Genomic DNA, 21,856 nt, shown 5'->3' with positions numbered 1-21,856 from the left:
AGAGACGCACTAGGCATCCACGTCACGGGCGCGGAATTGGCACAGGGCATTGTGCTCATTTCTCGTGCATTTCGATGTGCACCACATTTTTGGACAGGGGGTGAACTTTGAAATGTGCAGAACCCCCCCCCACACCTGCGTAAACGCCTCCCAGATTTGACCGTTCGTGGCAACTTCCCGCCAGTCAAGGAATACAACTTCTTTTAAAGAACGAGGGCGGAAATAATGTACAAAGGTTTCGTTAATTAGTGAAGCAAATGTTTCATGTGTATTTACAAGAGGGAATACACCCTGGGCCCGATTCATGGAAAGGTACGTATTTATCCCGCAGTGCCTGCGCGCCAAGAATGACGCATAATAAACAATGCGTGCTCAGCGCATGCATGGAATAGTTCCTGCAAAGTGGGCCTATACGCAAGACGTGGGGGAACGTCCCCGACACACCCCCACGCAAACCCCACGCAAAGCCAAAACAGCTACATTCACTTACACTTGCGGGCTCTGAGGGCGCAAACTCACGCATTTCGTGAACAGTGCGTGGGGTCGCCTCCAACCAAGCCTGCACCTCAACACCACTGTGCAGGGTCCCCCGTAACTGTAACTGGCACCTCAACGACATGCGTACAGTTTCCCATTTATTTTTCCGGTCAAGCTGCGTACGAACCCCCATAAACTGTCCCTGCACCCTGATACACTGCATAGGTGCACCTTTTCTATGATTGGAACCCCGTCTGCTTACACGCATCCCTAAATCCGACATGCAAACGCACCTCCAGAGTTGTGATTCCTCTGCGCAAGTCAGTACTCCTGCTTCCGGGTGGCAGAGATTTAGAGGGCACTGAATGGGCATTTCACAGGCAAGAGGTTGCGTGGTCAGTTCTATGAATACGCTTTCACGTGCGCATTTGTGGGTGTGCTAGGGACTCCCTGCAGTCTGTCTCTTGTAACGCCCACTTTCTGCCTTGTTCTTCCCCATTTTGGTGTTCTGCCCCCTATTTCCGGCCACTAAGCAGGCCACGCCCAAGCCCTGAGTTGAGTCTCGCGCAAGGCACACGCCTGCTCGCAGAGCCATGCAGAGCCTGTGCGAACTCCATGCAAGTCTCAGAAAAGTCCTACGCAGACGGTTCCATGAATCAACGAGCAGTGTTTAGCACGCAGTTTGATGCACAAGTTAATGATTTTACACGCAAATAATTCCATGAATCAGGCCTCCACAGTATAGTGCAACATGTTTGAAGCACTTTGGAAACGTTTTAGGTAGCCGTTTTCAACAATGCGGCTTTGCATGAATTGCGTCGGTGGTTTCCTGGGTGCAACAACTGCGATACCTTTAAAGTTTTAATATCACACCTTTGTGCAAATGAGATGATGTTATTTCTGTTTCCAAAGGCACATATTACAGGGTAATTCATTTCACACAAAAGTGGCGCACGCGGCTGGCGCACAGTGTACACGTGCTATACACTGCGCCAGCCGCGTGCAATAAAATCCATTTAATCGCACAGCGTATTCATGGATTTTAACCTCCAAAACCAGCCGTGGGGCAGAGTGGCACAGCGACCCTGCAGCAGCGCCAGTTACACCCCCAAGAACGCCCTCGCGCAAGGAAAATCCATAAAAATCCCCAAATCATCGCAAATGTCTGCGCTAACCCTGGACCAGTTTACAGGGCTGCCAAACAGCAAACGCCAAGCGGGGTCCGTGTATTACTGGGCTGCATGGGAAGTTTCACGCGATTGGCCCTGTGCGAGCGTGGTACGTGTATAACTGGGGAGCGCGGGAAGTTTCGCACGCAATTTCAGCAGGGTACGTGTATTACTCGGGTGCGCAGGAAGTTTTACACGCGATTGGCCCTGTGCGAGCGGGGTACGTGTATTACTGGGGTGCACGGGAAGTTTCACACGCGATTGGCCCTGTGCGAGCGGGGTACGTGTATTACTGTGGTGCGCGGGAAGTTTCACCCGCGATTGGCCCTGTGCGAGCGGGGTACGTGTATTACTGGGGTGTGCGGGAAGTTTCACACGCGATTGGCCCTGTGCGAGCGGGGCACGTGTATTACTGGGGTGCGTGGGAAGTCTCACACGCGATTGGCCCTATGCGAGCGGGGTATGTGTATTACTGGGGTGCGCGGGAAGTTTTACACGCGATTGGCCCTGTGCGAGCGGGGTACGTGTATTACTGGGGTGCGCGGGAAGTTTCACACGTGATTGGCCCTGTGCGAGCGGGACACGTGTATTACTGGGGTGCGCGGGAAGTTTCACACGTACGTGTATTACTGGTGTGCGCAGGAAGTTCCACATGCAATTGTCCTGGGTACGTGTATTCCAGGGGTGCGCGGGAAGTATCACACGCAAATTCAGAGGGTACGTGTATTTCAGGGGTGCGCGGAAACTTTAACACGTGATTCCATCAGGGCATGTGTATTTCAGGGGTGCGCGTGAAGTTTCACACGCAAATTCAGCAGGGTATGTGTCTTTCAGGGGTGCGCGGGAAGTTCCACACGCGATTGTCCTGGGTACGTGTGTTCCAGGGGTGCGCGAGAAGTCTCACTTGCGAATTCAGCAGGGTACGTGTATTTCAGGGGTGCGCGGGGACATGAGTTGGACATGTGTGGGGGCCTGGTGGAGGGTGCCCCTGGATTCTGGGGGGTGGGGGTGCTGGGAGACATGAGTGGGGGCCTGGTGGAGGGTGCCCCTGGATGCTGGGGGGTGGGGGTGCTGGGAGACATGAGTGGGGGCCTGGTGGAGGGTGCCCCTGGATGCTGGGGGGTGGGGGTGCTGGGAGACATGAGTGGGGGCCTGGTGGAGGGTGCCCCTGGATGCTGGGGGGTGGGGGTGCTGGGAGACATGAGTGGGGGCCTGGTGGAGGGTGCCCCTGAATGCTGGGGGGTGGGGGTGCAGGGAGACATGAGTGGGGGCCTGGTGGAGGGTGCCCCTGGATGCTGGGGGTGGGGGGGTGGGAGACATGAGTGGGGGCCTGGTGGAGGGTGCCCCTGACTGCTGGGGGTGGTCGTGCAGGGGGACATGAGTTGGACATGAGTGGGGCCTGGTGGAGGGTGCCCCTGGATGCTGGGGGGTGGGGGTGCAGGGAGACATGAGTGGGGGCCTGGTGGAGGGTGCCCCTGACTGCTGGGGGGTGGGGGTGCTGGGAGACATGAGTGGGGGCCTGGTGGGTGGTGCCCCGGGATGCTGGGGGGTGGGGGTGCAGGGAGACATGAGTGGGGGCCTGGTGGAGGGTGCCCCTGGATGCTGGGGGGTGGGGGTGCTGGGAGACATGTGTGGGGGCATGGTGGCGGGTGCCCTGCACTGCTGGGGGGTGGGGGTGCTGGGAGACATGAGTGGGGGCCTGGTGGACGGTGCCCCTGACTGCTGGAGTGTGGCGGTGCAGGGGGACATGAGTTGGACATGAGTGGGGCCTGGTGGAGGGTGCCCCTGACTGCTGGGGGGTAGGGGTGCTGGGACACATGAGTGGGGGCCTGGTGGATGGTGCCCCTGGATGCTGGGGGGTGGGGGTGCTGGGAGACATGCGTTGGTGGGCAGTAGTGCAAGGTGACATGTGGGTTGGCTGGGGGGCATGGCCAAGGTGGATGGGCTGCCTGCGGGACCTGTGCAGGGGTGCAGGGTAGTCCCCTGTGGTGTGGGCCGCCGTGGAGGGTGTAGAGGGAACAGCGTGCAGGACCCACATGGCCAATTCATGTGTAGGACTCCCCGGCACCCCCGAAATACACGTAGGCTGCTGGATTCGCGTGTGGAATTTCCCGCGCATCCGGAGTACACATACCCTTCTGAAATCGCGTGTGGAACTTCACGCGCACACCGAAATACACGTACCTTGCATAATTGCGTGTGAAACTTCCCGCGCACCTTGGAATACACGTACCCTGCTGAAATCGCGTGTGAAACTTCACACGCACCCCGAAATACACGTACCACAGACAAACGCATGTGGAACTTCCCGCACACCCCGAAATACACGTACCCAGGCCAATCGCATGTGGAACTTCCCGCGCACCCCGAAATACACGCACATGCTATTTTTCACAAAGCGGCTGTCCGTGTTTGTCGGTACCCCTTTACACCTCATTTGTCCTAGAGGGCCACAGTATGGATCATTCATCATAGCTGTATATAGGTGATTTTTGTAAGCGCACATTTTGGCGCACATTTATTTCAGGGGCAGGGACGCTACTGCCTGTTTTCTTGTGGCGGACTTGTTTGGCCCTGTGCGCGTCTTTGACCGTGTGCTGGTTTGCCCTATTCGATTCCATGAATACGAGTTGTAGGGGAGCGTGTGGGCGTTCTGCGCACTTGCCTCCTGTACTTCTCCCGTGACGCCCATATTTTCACGCGTTGTTCCCCATTCCGAGTGTTACGCCCTGTGTTCTGCCTACTTTTGTTATGTGCGCCGCGCTATGTGCGGTTTCGCTGTGGCCGTGGCGCATGCCGTTGGATGACCTGTGCGCCGGCGTGCGCCGCGCACTTTTTCAGCGCACATCCCATATTTTTCTCGCGCACGGACTTCCATGAATCGATGTGCGCTGGTTTCCCTGCGATTTTCGCACTTGCACTGCGATTCGCACGTTTTGGCACCTCTGCGCCGGAATTTTTGGCGCACATTAATTCCATGAATCGGCCAGTTAATATCATGTGTACATCTATATGGTTCTATTGCGTCTATGATATTATGTTATTGGGTAATGAGATACAGTACTTGGGCAACAGCAATACTATATGGGATACGAGTACATATCACTCATGGAGCAAAACATGTATAGATTTTGTGTTACCTCTATTTGTTGCTTTTAGCATCATCTGGAGTTACTTGGATTATTGTGCACCAGTGTACAGATTTGGATACTAAGAACAAGCCGATACAATGGTTGCTGTACATACCAGTGCCACAATATCACTGAAGAAGAGTACAAGACTGGAAACGCGTCTGATGTGACTTGGATTGAAAAACGTATCAACTGCAACGCTAAGCAGAAGAGGGATCCTGAAGTAGAAAGGCAAGAAAGGCAAGCACAATCACCTGGAAGATGATGGCTCCTGAATTAGACAGAAAAGCACAATCAGCAAGAAGAACAAGGATCCTGAAGTGGACAGGTCAGCACAATCACCCAGCAGAAGAGTAGAACTGAAGTAGACAGGCAAGCACAATCACCCGGCAGAAGAGGGCTCATGAAGTAGACAGGCAAGCACAATCACCCAGCAGAAAAAGTCTCTTGAAGTAGACCGGCAAGCACAATCACCCAACAGAAGAGGACTCCTGAAGTAGACAGGCGAGCACAATGACCCAGCAGAAAAGGGCTACTGAAGTAGACAGGCAATCACAATCACCCAACAGAAGAGGACTCCTGAAGTAGACAGGCGAGCACAATGACCCAGCAGAAGAGGGCTACTGGAGTAGACAGGCAAGCACAATCACCCAGCAGAATAAGGCTCCTGACGTAAAGTAGACAGGCAAGCACAATCACCCAGCAAAAGAAGGCTGTTGAAGTAGACAGGCAAGCACAATCACCCAACAGAAGAGGGCTCCTGAAGTAGACAGGCGAGCACAATGACCCAGCAGAGGAGGGCTACTGGAGTAGACAGGCAAGCACAATCATCCAGCAGAAGAAGGCTCTTGAAGTAGACCGGCAAGCACAATCACCCAACAGAAGAGGACTCCTGAAGTAGACAGGCGAGCACAATGACCCAGCAGAAGAGGGCTACTGAAGTAGACAGGCAATCACAATCACCCAACAGAAGAGGACTCCTGAAGTAGACAGGCGAGCACAATGACCCAGCAGAAGAGGGCTACTGAAGTAGACAGGCAAGCACAATCACCCAGCAGAAGAAGGCTCCTGAAGTAAAGTAGACAGGCAAGCACAATCACCCAGCAAAAGAAGGCTGTTGAAGTAGACAGGCAAGCACAATCACCCAACAGAAGAGGGCTCCTGAAATCGACAGGCAAGCACAATGACCCAGCAGAAGAGGGCTACTGAAGTAGACAGGCAAGCACAATCACCCAGCAGAAGAAGGCTCCTGAAGTAGACAGGCCAGCACAATCACCCAGCAGAAGAAGGCTCCTGAAGTAGACAGGCAAGCACAATCACCCAGCAGAAGAAGGCTCTTGAAGTAGACCGGCAAGCACAATCACCCAACAGAAGAGGACTCCTGAAGTAGACAGGCGAGCACAATGACCCAGCAGAAGAGGGCTACTGAAGTAGACAGGCAATCACAATCACCCAACAGAAGAGGACTCCTGAAGTAGACAGGCGAGCACAATCACCCAGCAGAAGATGGCTCCGGAAGTAGACAGGCAAGTATTATCACCCAGCAGAAGAAGGCTCCTGAAGTAGACAGGCAAGCACAATCACCCAGCAGAAGAAGGCTCCTGAAGTAGACAGGCAAGCACATTCACCCGGCAGAAGAGCGCTCTTGAAGTATACAGGCAAGCACAATCACCCAGCAGAAGAAGGCTCCTGAAGTAGACAGGCAAGCACAATCACCCAGCAGAAGATGACTCCGGAAGTAGACGGGAAAGTACTATCACCCAGCAGAAGAAGGCTCCTGAAGTAGACAGGCCAGCACAATCACCCAGCAGAAGAAGGCTCCTGAAGTAGACAGGCAAGCATAATCACCCGGCAGAAGATGGCTCCGGAAGTTGACAGGGAAGTACTATCACCCAGCAGAAGATGGCTCTAGAATTAGACAGGCAAGTACTATCACCCAGCAGAAGAAGGCTCCTGAAGTAGACAGTCAAGCACAATCACCCAGGAGAAGAAGGCTCCTGAAGTAGACAGGCAAGCACAATTACCCAGCAGAAAATGGCTCCGGAAGTAGATATGCAATTACTATCACCCAGCAGAAGAAGGCTCCTGAAGTAGACAGGCAAGCACAATCACCTGGCAGAAGAAGGCTCCTGAAGTAGACAGGCCAGTAAAATCACCTGGCAGAAGAGAGGTCTTGAAGTGGAAATGCGATCACAAACACCCCGCAGAAGAGGACTCCTGAAATAGACGTGCAAGCACAAACACCCGGCGGAAGAGCGCTCCTGAAGTAGACAGGCAAGCACATTCACCAGGCAGAAGAGGACTCCTGAAGTAGACAGGCAAGCACAGTGACCTGGAAGAAGAGGGCTCCTGAAGTAAACAGGTGGCCAAACTCACCCGGCAGAAGAGGACTCCTGAAGTAGACAGGTAAGCACAACCACCCAGCAGAAGAGGGCTCCTGAAGTAGACAAGCAAGCACAATCACCAAGCAGAAGAGGACTCCTGACATAGGCAGGCAAACACAATCACCCACAGAAGAGGACTCCTAAAGTAGACAGGCAAGCACAATCAGCCTGGAGAGGAGGACTCCTGAAGTAAACAGGCAAGCACAATCACCTGGCAAAAGAGGGCTCCTGAAGTAGACAGGAGAGCACAAACACCCGGCACAAGAGGGCTCCTGAAGTGGACAGGCAAGCATAATCACCCCGCAGAAGAAGGATACTGAAGTAGAAAGGCAAGCACAATCACCTGACAGAAGAGCACTCCTAAAGTAGACAGGCAAGCACAATCACGCGGCAGAAGAGAACTCCTGAAGTAGACAGGCAAGTACAATCACCTGGCAGAAGCGGACTCCGGAAGTAGACAGGCAAATACAATCACCCGGCAGAAGAGGGCTCCTGAAGTAGACAGGCGAGCACAATCACCCAGCAGAAGAGGGCTCCTGAAGTAGACTGGCGAGCACAATCATCCAGCAGAAGAGGGCTACTGAAGTAGACAGGCAAGCACAATCACCCAGCAGAAGAGGGCTCCTGAAGTAGACAGGCAAGCACAATCACCCGGCAGAAGAGCGCTCCTGAAGTAGACAGGCCAGCACAATCACCCGGCAGAAGAGGACTCCTGAAGTAGACAGGCAACCCCAATTACTCGGCATAACAGGGCTCCGGAAGTGGAAAGGCAAGCAAAATCACCCGGCAGAAGAGGACTCCTGAAGTGGACAGGTAAGCCCAATCACCGGGCAGAAGAGGGCTCCAGAAGTATACAGGTGAGCACAATCACTCGGCAGAAGAGGGCTCTTGAAGTAGACAGGCAAGCACATTCACCTGGCAGAAGGCGGCTCCTGAAGGAGACAGGCAAGCACAAGCAACCAGCAGAAGAGGGCTCCTGAAGTAGACAGGCAAGCGCAATCACCCAGCAGATGAGGACCCCTGAAGTAGAAAGGCAAGCTAAATCACTCGCCAGAAGAGGACTCCTGAAGTAGACAGGCAAGCACAATCACCCGGCAGAAGAGGGCTCCTGAAGTGGACAGGCAAGCACAAACACAACCCAGAAGAGTACTCCTGAAGTAGAAAGGCAAGCACAAACACCCGGCAGAAGATGGCTCTGGAAGTAAACAGGCAAGTACTATCACCCAGCAGAAGAAGGCTCCTGAAGTAGACAGGCAAGCACAATCACCTGGTAGCAGAAGAGGGCTCCTGAAGTGGACAGGCAAGCACAAACACCCAGCAGAAGAGTAGTCTTGAAGTAGGCAGGCAAACAATCACCCAGCAGAAGATGGCTCTGGAAGTAGACAGGAAAGTACTATCACCCAGCAGAAGAAGGCTCCTGAAGTAGACAGGCTAGCACAATCACCCAGCAGAAGAAGGCTCCTGAAATAGACAGGCAAGCACAATCACCCAACAGAAGAAAGCTCCTGAAGTAGACAGGCAAGAAAATTCACCAGGCAGAAGAGGACTCCTGAAGTAGACAGGCAAACACAGTGACCCGGCAGAAGAGGGCTCCTGAAGTACAGGTGGCCACATTCACCCGGCAGAAGAGGACTCCTGAAGTAGACATGTAAGCACAATCACCCAACAGAAGATTATTCCTGAAGTAGACAGGCAAGCAAAATCACCCAGCAGAAGAGGGTTCCTGAAGTAGACAGGCAAGCACAATCACCCTGCAGAAGAGGGCTCCTGAAGTAGACAGGCAAGCACAATCACCTGGGAGAGGAGCGCTCCTGAAGTAGACAGGCAAGGACAATCACCCGGCAGAAGAGCACTCCTGAAGTAGACAGGCCAGCACAATCACCCAGCAGAAGAGGACTCCTGAAGTAGACAGGCAAGCACAATCACCCGGAAGAAGAGGGCTCCTGAAGTGGACAGGCAAGCACAAACACACCGAAGAAGAGTACTCCTGAAGTAGAAAGGCAAGCACAAACACCCGGCGGAAGAACGCTCCTGAAGTAGCCAGGCAAGCACAATCACCTAGCAGACGAGCGCTCCTGAAGTAGACAGGCAAGTACATTCACGAGGTAGAAGAGGACTCCTGAAGTAGACAGGTAAGCACAATCACGCGGCAGAAATGGGCTCCTGAAATAGACAGGCAAGCACAATCACCCACAGAAGAGGACTCCTAAAGTAGAGAGGCAAGCACAATCACCCGGCAGAGGAGGACTCCTGAAGAAGACAGGCAAGCACAATCACCCAGCAGAAGAGGACTCTTGAAATAGACAGGCATGCACAATCACCCGCAGAAGAGGACTCCTAAAGTAGACAGGCAAGCACAATCACCCGGCAGAGGAGGACTCCTGAAGTAGACAGGCAAGCACAATCACCCGGCAGAAGAGGGCTCCTGAAGTAGACAGGAGAGCACAATCACTCGGCAGAAGAGGACTCCTGAAGAAGACAGACAAGCACAATCACCCAGCATAACAGGGCCCCTGAAGTGAACAGGCAAAGAAAATCACCCGGCAGAAGAGGGGTCCTGAAGTAGACAGGCAAACACAATCACCCGGCAGAAGAGGGCTCCTGAAGTGGACAGGCAAGCACAAACAACCCGCAGAAGAATACTCCTGAAGTAGAAAGGCAAGCACAAACACCCGGCATAAGATGGCTGTGGAAGTACACAGGCAAGTACTATCACCCAGCAGAAGAAGGCTCCTGAAGTAGACAGGCAAGCACAATCACCCGGCGGCAGAAGAGGGCTCCTAAAGTGGACAGGCAAGCACAAAAACCCAGCAGAAGAGTAGTCCTGAAGTAGGCAGGCAAGCACATTCACCAGGCAGAAGATGGCTCTGGAAGTAGACAGGCAAGTACTATCACCCAGCAGAAGAAGGCTCCTGAAGTAGACAGGCCAGCACAATCACCCAGCAGAAGAAGGCTCCTGAAATAGACAGGCAAGCACAATCACCCTAGAGAAGAAGGCTCCTGAAGTAGACAGGCAAGCACATTCACCAGGCAGAAGAGGACTCCTGAAGTAGACAGGCAAGCACATTCACCAGGCAGAAGAGGACTCCTGAAGTAGACAGGCGAGCACAATGACCCAGCAGAGGAGGGCTACTGGAGTAGACAGGCAAGCACAATCACCCAGCAGAAGAAGGCTCTTGAAGTAGACCGGCAAGCACAATCACCCAACAGAAGAGGACTCCTGAAGTAGACAGGCGAGCACAATGACCCAGCAGAAGAGGGCTACTGAAGTAGACAGGCAATCACAATCACCCAACAGAAGAGGACTCCTGAAGTAGACAGGCGAGCACAATGACCCAGCAGAAGAGGGCTACTGAATTAGACAGGCAAGTACAATCACCCGGCAGAAGAGGGCTCTGGAAGTAAACAGTTGGACACACTCCCCCGGCAGAAGAGGACTCCTGAAGTAGACAGGTAAGCACAATCACCCAGCAGAAATGGGCTCCTGAAATAGACAGGCAAGCACAATCACCCACAGAAGAGGACTCCTAAAGTAGAGAGGCAAGCACAATCACCCGGCAGAGGAGGACTCCTGAAGAAGACAGGCAAGCACAATCACCCAGCAGAAGAGGACTCTTGAAATAGACAGGCATGCACAATCACCCGCAGAAGAGGACTCCTAAAGTAGACAGGCAAGCACAATCACCCGGCAGAAGAGGGCTCCTGAAGTAGACAGGAGAGCACAATCACTCGGCAGAAGAGGACTCCTGAAGAAGACAGACAAGCACAATCACCCAGCAGAACAGGGCCCCTGAAGTGGACAGGCAAAGAAAATCACCTGGCAGAAGAGGGCTCCTGAAGTAGACAGGCAAGCACAATCACCCGGCAGAAAAGGACTGCTGACATAGACAGGCAAGTACAATCACCCGGCAGAAGAGCGCTCCTGAAGTAGACAGCCCAGCACAATCACCCGGCAAAAGAGGGCTCCTGAAGTGGACAGGCGAGCACAAACACCCGGCAGAAGAGGACTCCTGAAGTAGACAGGCAAGCACAATTACTCCGCAGAACAGGACTCCTGAACTGGACAGTCAAACAAAATCACCCGGCAGAAGAAGGCTCCTGAAGTGGACAGGCAAGCACAATCACCCGGCGGAAGAGGGCTCCTGAAATAGACAGGCGAGCACTGTTAGGGAGAATTCTCTGTAAGGCTAACTTCCCAAACCTAGTGAGTCCCCCAGCAGCTTTGCTGGATTTTTGGGGTTTATTTTTTTCTCTCCTGCTAAGAGTGATATTCTTTTGCTCCCACTCTTAGACATGATTTGAGGTGTTTCTTTAACTTTCCATGGGCCTCATTACGACCCTGGAGTTAAAGGTTTAACGGCGCCGTAAAAGGTATCGGCGCCGTTAAACCCTTAACGCCTGATTACGAGGTCCCTTTGCGGGACCCGACCTTAATGGCTGGTTTTACCAGCTGTTAAAGTAGGGTGCCGCAAAGGGACCTTGGTGCTAAGTACGGTGCCGCAATTTGCGGCACCGTACTTAGCGCCTTCCCCATTCCCATTGAGCCCTTTGGGGCAAAAATGGGAATGGGGAAGGGCCCATGGTGAATGGGGAATTACCGCCCCGCCAACCTTGGAATGGGGCGGTAATTCCGCCATTCACCATGGCGGACCACGGCATGGACCATGGTGCTAATAGCACATTGGTTAACACCGGGGTCGTAATGAGGCCCCATGTGTTTTATGGGCTATGGGTTATTTTACTCCATAGGGTGTCATGTGTTTTTTTGTGATGTGGGTTACACAGCACTGTCCGTGCCGTAACCCAGGGGTGTCATAGCGACCCCCCAACATAGACTCCATACCCTGGGACTGACTACTGTCTCCCAGGGCATGCAAAGTCACCATTGGCTTTACTAGTCCCAAATTATGAACAGAAACCAGTACAAACCGTCATATTGTGGACGTACAGATCGGGGCAATTCGATTGCCCCGGGGTCTGTTGTTCGAGGGGGCACGTCTCCGTCCCCCCTGATCGAGTTTTGGCTGGTGGCAGTGGATACTACTTTTTATATTCAATCGCGAATATATCTCTATGGGATTTTCCGATTGTTCGAAGCTACCAACTTTAATTATTTAATTCTTATAGCCTCGAACATACCGCTGGTTTATTTATTTAATATTAATTCACTGGTTGGTATTTTTTGCCAGAACTCGATTCTAAAATGGCGTTTGTGTTCTCTTCTGTGACTCCAACCCAAGTCGAGCCCTTTGTTCCACCTTTTGGCGGGCTTCTCCACAGAAGCCTCCAAAAGTGGTGCCACTCTGTCTAGGTATCACAGGGGGTGTGGGAGGGGGTTTAGACACCCTGGACTGAGTTACCTTGGTAACTCAAGTCGCACTCTTGTGTGATTGGCCCAAGTGGTGAGCCGGCGGCTCACCACTTAGCATGTTTGATTGACAGCTAGGCTGAGTGAATGGGGGTGTGCTGCATAAAAGCAGGGCTTTGGGGACTGGAACTTCAGAAGTCGCCACAGGACTTAAGAATCCGAGGAGGGAGAAGCTGAGCTGACCTGCAACAACGACACCACTGGTTGAGCCCTGCTGAACCGTCTCACCACTTTTCCCGACGACAGAGGAGATCTCCAGTCCGGAGAGTCTTCTTCCTTTGACTGGTGGGGATAACCAGTTTTGCCTTCTTTTCACCTTCCTGGAGCATCTCGTGGCCGCCTTGCCCATGCCAAGCACCCCTGCAACCGGAATACCACGGTTTACCACTACCCGAAGAGAAGTGTAGTGCCTTTTAACCGGAGAACTCCGCGGCTGGTTTCTTCCCTGGCAGTGCAATGACCTTCATCTTTCCTCCACGCGAGACCGCTTCTTCCTCTGGACGAGACACCGACTTCCACCTGCTGCCAGGAACAACTGCCCCCACTGGAGCTTCCTTCACACTTAAGGTACTGTGTCCCGCCTGGCTTCCCTTGCGACAGATCGTTTGGAGTGACAGTAAAACCTTGACTTTCTAAACTGGGCTGGCCTGGGGAAACCTAGCTAACGTTTCCTGACTTTAATTTCATCCTTTTTGTGCGAACTATCTACAAAGACACTTTGGGCATAACCCCATGGTGAACCTGGACCCCTTCTGCTTGCTGTCTCCAAGAGTGGGCCTTGCAATTGACTTCCTTGCTCTCCAGAAGAACTCTGCCTATCCTGCCTTACTGTGGTTCTTTGAAAAAGTATTGAAACTTGTGTGCTTCTTTAACTCTGCCTTTTTCCCTCCCTTTCTTTACAACTTATTAGAGTGTCATCTTATGCTAAGCACTCACTTCTGACTGAAAATAAGTGGTGTTTCTCACTAAGAATTGTCTAATAAGTGAATAGGGTTGTACATATATGATAGTGACTGTGTGTTGAATTTACTTACCTTGTTTTTGCTAGTGTAAATCACAAGTGTGTTTTTAAATAAATAATGATATACTTTTACACCAAAGCTCTGGTCAGTGTTTGTTTGTGCTACTGTGTCTCTGTACCTATTGTGTATACTCTGCATGCTGCCTAACTCTTCTTGAGGGAAGTCTGACTGCTCAGCCACAGCTAACTAGTGAATCTGTGTGGTACAGACTGCTACCAAGTGGGTTTACTGCAAAACAACTGTAGTCTTAAAGCTCTTGCAGTGGTCCCTAAGGGAACTGCACAGGTTTCTGCCTAACAAGCACAATCAACCTGAATAAGAGGGCTCCTGAACTAGACAGGCAAGGACAATCACCCGGCAGAAGAGGAGTACTGAAGTAGACAGGCAAACACAATCACCCGGCAGAAGAGGGATCCTGAAGTAGACAGGAAAGTACAATCACCCGGCAGAAGAAGGCTCTTGAAGTAGACAGGCAAGCACAATCACCTGGCAGATGAGGACTCCTGAAGTAGACAGGAAAGCACAATCACCCAGCAGAAGAGGGCTACTGAAGTAGAGAGGCGAGCACAATCACCCGGCAGAAGTGGGCTCCTGAAGTAGACAGGCAAATACAATCACCCGGCAGAAGAGGGCTCCTGAAGTGGACAGCCAAGCAAAATCACCCAGCAGAAGAGGGTTCCTGAAGTAGACAGGCAAGCACAATCACCCGGCAGAGGAGCGCTCCTGAAGTAGACAGGCAAGCACAATCACCCGGCAGAAGAGCGCTCCTGAAGTAGACAGGCCAGCACAATCACCCAGCAGAAGAGGACTCCTGAAGTAGACAGGCAAGCACAATCACCCGGCAGAAGAGGGCTCCTGAAGCGGACAGGCAAGCACAAACACACCGAAGAAGAGTATTCCTGAAGTAGAAAGGCAAGCAAAAACACCCGGCGGAAGAGCGCTCCTGAAGTAGCCAGGCAAACACAATCACCCAGCAGATGAGCGCTCCTGAAGTAGACAGGCAAGTACATTCACGAGGCAGAAGAGGACTCCTGAATTAGACAGGCAAGCACAATCACCCGGCAGAAGAGGGCTCTGGAAGTAAACAGGTGGACACACTCCTCCGGCAGAAGAGGATTCCTGAAGTAGACAGGTAAGCACAATCACCCAGCAGAAATGGGCTCCTGAAATAGACAGGCAAGCACAATCACCCACAGAAGAGGACTCCTAAAGTAGAGAGGCAAGCACAATCACCCGGCAGAGGAGGACTCCTGAAGAAGACAGGCAAGCACAGTCACCCAGCAGAAGAGGACTCTTGAAATAGACAGGCATGCACAATCACCCGCAGAAGAGGACTCCTAAAGTAGACAGGCAAGCACAATCACCCGGCAGAAGAGGGCTCCTGAAGTAGACAGGAGAGCACAATCACTCAGCAGAAGAGGACTCCTGAAGAAGACAGACAAGCACAATCACCCAGCAGAACAGGGCCCCTGAAGTGGACAGGCAAAGAAAATCACCTGGCAGAAGAGGGCTCCTGAAGTAGACAGGCAAGCACAATCACCCGGCAGAAAAGGACTGCTGACATAGACAGGCAAGTACAATCACCCGGCAGAAGAGCGCTCCTGAAGTAGACAGCCCAGCACAATCACCCGGCAAAAGAGGGCTCCTGAAGTGGACAGGCGAGCACAAACACCCGGCAGAAGAGGACTCCTGCAGTAGACAGGCAAGCACAATTACTCCGCAGAACAGGACTCCTGAACTGGACAGTCAAACAAAATCACCCGGCAGAAGAAGGCTCCTGAAGTGGACAGGCAAGCACAATCACCCGGCGGAAGAGGGCTCCTGAAATAGACAGGCGAGCACTGTTAGGGAGAATTCTCTGTAAGGCTAACTTCCCAAACCTAGTGAGTCCCCCAGCAGCTTTGCTGGATTTTTGGGGTTTATTTTTTTCTCTCCTGCTACGAGCGATATTCTTTTGCTCCCACTCTTAGACATGATTTGAGGTGTTTCTTTAACTTTCCATGGGCCTCATTACGACCCTGGAGTTAAAGGTTTAACGGCGCCGTAAAAGGTGTCGGCGCCGTTAAACCCTTAACGCCTGATTACGAGGTCCCTTTGCGGGACCCGACCTTAATGGCTGGTTTTACCAGCTGTTAAAGTAGGGTGCCGCAAAGGGACCTTGGTGCTAAGTACGGTGCCGCAATTTGCGCACCGTACTTAGCGCCTTCCCCATTCCCATTGAGCCCTTTGGGGCAAAAATGGGAATGGGGAAGGGCCCATGGTGAATGGGGAATTACCGCCCCGCCAACCTTGGAATGGGGCGGTAATTCCGCCATTCACCATGGCGGACCACGGCATGGACCATGGTGCTAATAGCACATTGGTTAACACCGGGGTCGTAATGAGGCCCCATGTGTTTTATGGGCTATGGGTTATTTTACTCCATAGGGTGTCATGTGTTTTTTTGTGATGTGGGTTACACAGCACTCTCCGTGCCGTAACCCAGGGGTGTCATAGCGACCCCCCAACATAGACTCCATACCCTGGGACTGACTACTGTCTCCCAGGGCATGTAAAGTCACCATTGGCTTTACTAGTCCCAAATTATGAACAGAAACCAGTACAAACCGTCATATTGTGGACGTACAGATCGGGGCAATTCGATTGCCCCGGGGTCTGTTGTTCGAGGGGGCACGTCTCCATCCCCCCTGATCGAGTTTTGGCTGGTGGCAGTGGATACTACTTTTTATATTCAACCGCGAATATATCTCTATGGGATTTTCCGATTGTTCGAAGCTACCAACTTTAATTATTTAATTCTTATAGCCTCGAACATACCGCTGGTTTATTTATTTAATATTAATTCACTGGTTGGTATTTTTTGCCAGAACTCGATTCTAAAATGGCGTTTGTGTTCTCTTCTGTGACTCCAACCCAAGTCGAGCCCTTTGTTCCACCTTTTGGCGGGCTTCTCCACAGAAGCCTCCAAAAGTGGTGCCACTCTGTCTAGGTATCACAGGGGGTGTGGGAGGGGGTTTAGACACCCTGGACTGAGTTACCTTGGTAACTCAAGTCGCACTCTTGTGTGATTGGCCCAAGTGGTGAGCCGGCGGCTCACCACTTAGCATGTTTGATTGACAGCTAGGCTGAGTGAATGGGGGTGTGCTGCATAAAAGCAGGGCTTTGGGGACTGGAACTTCAGAAGTCGCCACAGGACTTAAGAATCCGAGGAGGGAGAAGCTGAGCTGACCTGCAACAACGACACCACTGGTTGAGCCCTGCTGAACCGTCTCACCACTTTTCCCGACGACAGAGGAGATCTCCAGTCCGGAGAGTCTTCTTCCTTTGACTGGTGGGGATAACCAGTTTTGCCTTCTTTTCACCTTCCTGGAGCATCTCGTGGCCGCCTTGCCCATGCCAAGCACCCCTGCAACCGGAATACCATGGTTTACCACTACCGCAAAGAGAAGTGTAGTGCCTTTTAACCGGAGAACTCCGCGGCTGGTTTATTCCCTGGCAGTGCAATGACCTTCATCTTTCCTCGACGGCGAGACCGCTTCTTCCTCTGGACGAGACACCGACTTCCACCTGCTGCCAGGAACAACTGCCCCCACTGGAGCTTCCTTCACACTTAAGGTACTGTGTCCCGCCTGGCTTCCCTTGCGACAGATCGTTTGGAGTGACAGTAAAACCTTGACTTTCTAAACTGGGCTGGCCTGGGGAAACCTTGCTTACGTTTCCTGACTTTAATTACATCCTTTTTGTGTGAACTATCTACAAAGACACTTTGGGCATAACCCCATGGTGAACCTGGACCCCTTCTGCTTGCTGTTTCCAAGAGTGGGCCTTGCAATTGACTTCCTTGCTCTCCAGAAGAACTCTGCCTATCCTGCCTTACTGTGGTTCTTTGAAAAAGTATTGAAACTTGTGTGCTTCTTTAACTCTGCCTTTTTCCCTCCCTTTCTTTACAACTTATTAGAGTGTCATCTTATGCTAAGCACTCACTTCTGACTGAAAATAAGTGGTGTTTCTCACTAAGACTTGTCTAATAAGTGAATAGGGTTGTACATATATGATAGTGACTGTGTGTTGAATTTACTTACCTTGTTTTTGCTAGTGTAAATCACAAGTGTGTTTTTAAATAAATAATGATATACTTTTACACCAAAGCTCTGGTCAGTGTTTGTTTGTGCTACTGTGTCTCTGTACCTATTGTGTATACTCTGCATACTGCCTAACTCTTCTTGAGGGAAGTCCGACTGCTCAGCCACAGCTACCTAGTGAATCTGTGTGGTACAGACTGCTACCAAGTGGGTTTACTGCAAAACAACTGTAGTCTTAAAGCTCTTGCAGTGGCCCCTAAGGGAACTGCACAGGTTTATGCCTAACAAGCACAATCAACCTGAATAAGAGGGCTCCTGAACTAGACAGGCAAGGACAATCACCCGGCAGAAGAGGAGTACTGAAGTAGACAGGCAAACACAATCACCCGGCAGAAGAGGGATCCTGAAGTAGACAGGAAAGTACAATCACCCGGCAGAAGAAGGCTCTTGAAGTAGACAGGCAAGCACAATCACCCGGCAGAAGAGCGCTCCTGAAGTATACAGGCAAGCACAATCACCCAGCAGAAGATGGCTCCGGAAGTAGACAGGCAAGTATTATCACCCAGCAGAAGAAGGCTCCTGAAGTAGACAGGCAAGCACAATCACCCAGCAGAAGAAGGCTCCTGAAGTAGACAGGCAAGCACAATCACCCAGCAGAAGATGACTCCGGAAGTAGACGGGCAAGTACTATCACCCAGCAGAAGAAGGCTCCTGAAGTAGACAGGCCAGCACAATCACCCAGCAGAAGAAGGCTCCTGAAGTAGACAGGCAAGCATAATCACCCGGCAGAAGATGGCTCCGGAAGTTGACAGGGAAGTACTATCACCCAGCAGAAGATGGCTCCGGAAGTAGACAGGCAAGTATTATCACCCAGCAGAAGAGCGCGCTTGAAGTATACAGGCAAGCACAATCACCCAGCAGAAGAAGGCTCCTGAAGTAGACAGGCAAGCACAATCACCCAGCAGAAGATGACTCCGGAAGTAGACGGGCAAGTACTATCACCCAGCAGAAGAAGGCTCCTGAAGTAGACAGGCCAGCACAATCACCCAGCAGAAGAAGGCTCCTGAAGTAGACAGGCAAGCATAATCACCCGGCAGAAGATGGCTCCGGAAGTTGACAGGGAAGTACTATCACCCAGCAGAAGATGGCTCTGGAATTAGACAGGCAAGTACTATCACCCAGCAGAAGAAGGCTCCTGAAGTAGACAGTCAAGCACAATCACCCAGGAGTAGAAGGCTCCTGAAGTAGACAGGCAAGCACAATTACCCAGCAGAAAATGGCTCCGGAAGTAGATATGCAATTACTATCACCCAGCAGAAGAAGGCTCCTGAAGTAGACAGGCAAGCACAATCACCTGGCGGAAGAAGGCTCCTGAAGTAGACAGGCCAGTAAAATCACCTGGCAGAAGAGAGGTCTTGAAGTGGAAATGCGATCGCAAACACCCCGCAGAAGAGGACTCCTGAAATAGACGTGCAAGCACAAACACCCGGCGGAAGAGCGCTCCTGAAGTAGACAGGCAAGCACATTCACCAGGCAGAAGAGGACTCCTGAAGCAGACAGGCAAGCACAGTGACCTGGAAGAAGAGGGCTCCTGAAGTAAACAGATGGCCAAATTCACCCGGCAGAAGAGGACTCCTGAAGTAGACAGGTAAGCACAACCACCCAGCAGAAGAGGGCTCCTGAAGTAGACAAGCCAGCACAATCACCAAGCAGAAGAGGACTCCTGACATAGGCAGGCAAACACAATCACCCACAGAAGAGGACTCCTAAAGTAGACAGGCAAGCACAATCAGCCGGCAGAGGAGGACTCCTGAAGTAAACAGGCAAGCACAATCACCTGGCAAAAGAGGGCTCCTGAAGTAGACAGGAGAGCACAAACACCCGGCACAAGAGGGCTCCTGAAGTGGACAGGCAAGCATAATCACTCCGCAGAAGAAGGATACTGAAGTAGAAAGGCAAGCACAATCACCTGACAGAAGAGCACTCCTAAAGTAGACAGGCAAGCACAATCACGCGGCAGAAGAGAACTCCTGAAGTAGACAGGCAAGTACAATCACCTGGCAGAAGCGGACTCCGGAAGTAGACAGGCAAATACAATCACCCGGCAGAAGAGGGCTCCTGAAGTAGACAGGTGAGCACAATCACCCAGCAGAAGAGGGATCCTGAAGTAGACTGGCGAGCACAATCATCCAGCAGAAGAGGGCTACTGAAGTAGACAGGCAAGCACAATCACCCAGCAGAAGAGGGCTCCTGAAGTAGACAGGCAAGCACAATCACCCGGCAGAAGAGCGCTCCTGAAGTAGACAGGCCAGCACAATCACCCGGCAGAAGAGGACTCCTGAAGTAGACAGGCAACCCCAATTACTCGGCATAACAGGGCTCCGGAAGTGGAAAGGCAAGCAAAATCACCCGGCAGAAGAGGACTCCTGAAGTGGACAGGTAAGCACAATCACCTGGCGGAAGAAGGCTCCTGAAGTAGACAGGCCAGTAAAATCACCTGGCAGAAGAGAGGTCTTGAAGTGGAAATGCGATCACAAACACCCCGCAGAAGAGGACTCCTGAAATAGACGTGCAAGCACAAACACCCGGCGGAAGAGCGCTCCTGAAGTAGACAGGCAAGCACATTCACCAGGCAGAAGAGGACTCCTGAAGCAGACAGGCAAGCACAGTGACCTGGAAGAAGAGGGCTCCTGAAGTAAACAGGTGGCCAAATTCACCCGGCAGAAGAGGACTCCTGAAGTAGACAGGTAAGCACAACCACCCAGCAGAAGAGGGCTCCTGAAGTAGACAAGCCAGCACAATCACCAAGCAGAAGAGGACTCCTGACATAGGCAGGCAAACACAATCACCCACAGAAGAGGACTCCTAAAGTAGACAGGCAAGCACAATCAGCCGGCAGAGGAGGACTCCTGAAGTAAACAGGCAAGCACAATCACCTGGCAAAAGAGGGCTCCTGAAGTAGACAGGAGAGCACAAACACCCGGCACAAGAGGGCTCCTGAAGTGGACAGGCAAGCATAATCACTCCGCAGAAGAAGGATACTGAAGTAGAAAGGCAAGCACAATCACCTGACAGAAGAGCACTCCTAAAGTAGACAGGCAAGCACAATCACGCGGCAGAAGAGAACTCCTGAAGTAGACAGGCAAGTACAATCACCTGGCAGAAGCGGACTCCGGAAGTAGACAGGCAAATACAATCACCCGGCAGAAGAGGGCTCCTGAAGTAGACAGGTGAGCACAATCACCCAGCAGAAGAGGGATCCTGAAGTAGACTGGCGAGCACAATCATCCAGCAGAAGAGGGCTACTGAAGTAGACAGGCAAGCACAATCACCCAGCAGAAGAGGGCTCCTGAAGTAGACAGGCAAGCACAATCACCCGGCAGAAGAGCGCTCCTGAAGTAGACAGGCCAGCACAATCACCCGGCAGAAGAGGACTCCTGAAGTAGACAGGCAACCCCAATTACTCGGCATAACAGGGCTCCGGAAGTGGAAAGGCAAGCAAAATCACCCGGCAGAAGAGGACTCCTGAAGTGGACAGGTAAGCCCAATCACCGGGCAGAAGAGGGCTCCAGAAGTATACAGGTGAGCACAATCACTCGGCAGAAGAGGGCTCTTGAAGTAGACAGGAAAGCACATTCACCTGGCAGAAGGCGGCTCCTGAAATAGACAGGCAAGCACAAGCAACCAGCAGAAGAGGGCTCCTGAAGTAGACAGGCAAGCGCAATCACCCAGCAGATGAGGACCCCTGAAGTAGAAAGGCAAGCTAAATCACTCGCCAGAAGAGGACTCCTGAAGTAGACAGGCAAGCACAATCACCCGGCAGAAGAGGGCTGCTGAAGTGGACAGGCAAGCACAAACACAACCCAGAAGAGTACTCCTGAAGTAGAAAGGCAAGCACAAACACCCGGCAGAAGATGGCTCTGGAAGTAAACAGGCAAGTACTATCACCCAGCAGAAGAAGGCTCCTGAAGTAGACAGGCAAGCACAATCACCTGGTAGCAGAAGAGGGCTCCTGAAGTAGACAGGCTAGCACAATCACCCAGCAGAAGAAGGCTCCTGAAATAGACAGGCAAGCACAATCACCCAACAGAAGAAAGCTCCTGAAGTAGACAGGCAAGCACATTCACCAGGCAGAAGAGGACTCCTGAAGTAGACAGGCAAACACAGTGACCCGGCAGAAGAGGGCTCCTGAAGTACAGGTGGCCACATTCACCCGGCAGAAG

The 21,856-nt window shown here is 52.1% G+C and overlaps 1 protein-coding gene across 3 annotated transcripts in view; it reads right to left on the bottom strand.

Moving 5' to 3' along the window:
• LOC138580069 (vitelline membrane outer layer protein 1 homolog) overlaps positions 1–21,856 on the bottom strand; it is a 246,364-nt gene that overhangs the window by 103,658 nt on the left and 120,850 nt on the right. Inside the window, exon 1 of one of the 3 annotated variants that reach the window (XM_069650320.1) lies at positions 771–924. The exons of the other annotated variants lie outside the window; for them this stretch is intronic. The gene's annotated coding sequence lies outside the window, so the exon portion shown is untranslated. Of the gene's footprint in view, positions 1–770; positions 925–21,856 lie in introns of those variants that run through there. 3 annotated transcript variants of the gene reach the window in all.

This window comes from Ambystoma mexicanum, chromosome 3p, assembly GCF_040938575.1.
Source record: "Ambystoma mexicanum isolate Mex_15411 chromosome 3p, UKY_AmexF1_1, whole genome shotgun sequence".
NCBI lineage: Eukaryota > Metazoa > Chordata > Amphibia > Caudata > Ambystomatidae > Ambystoma > Ambystoma mexicanum.
This window is presented reverse-complemented; position numbering and strand designations above follow the sequence as displayed.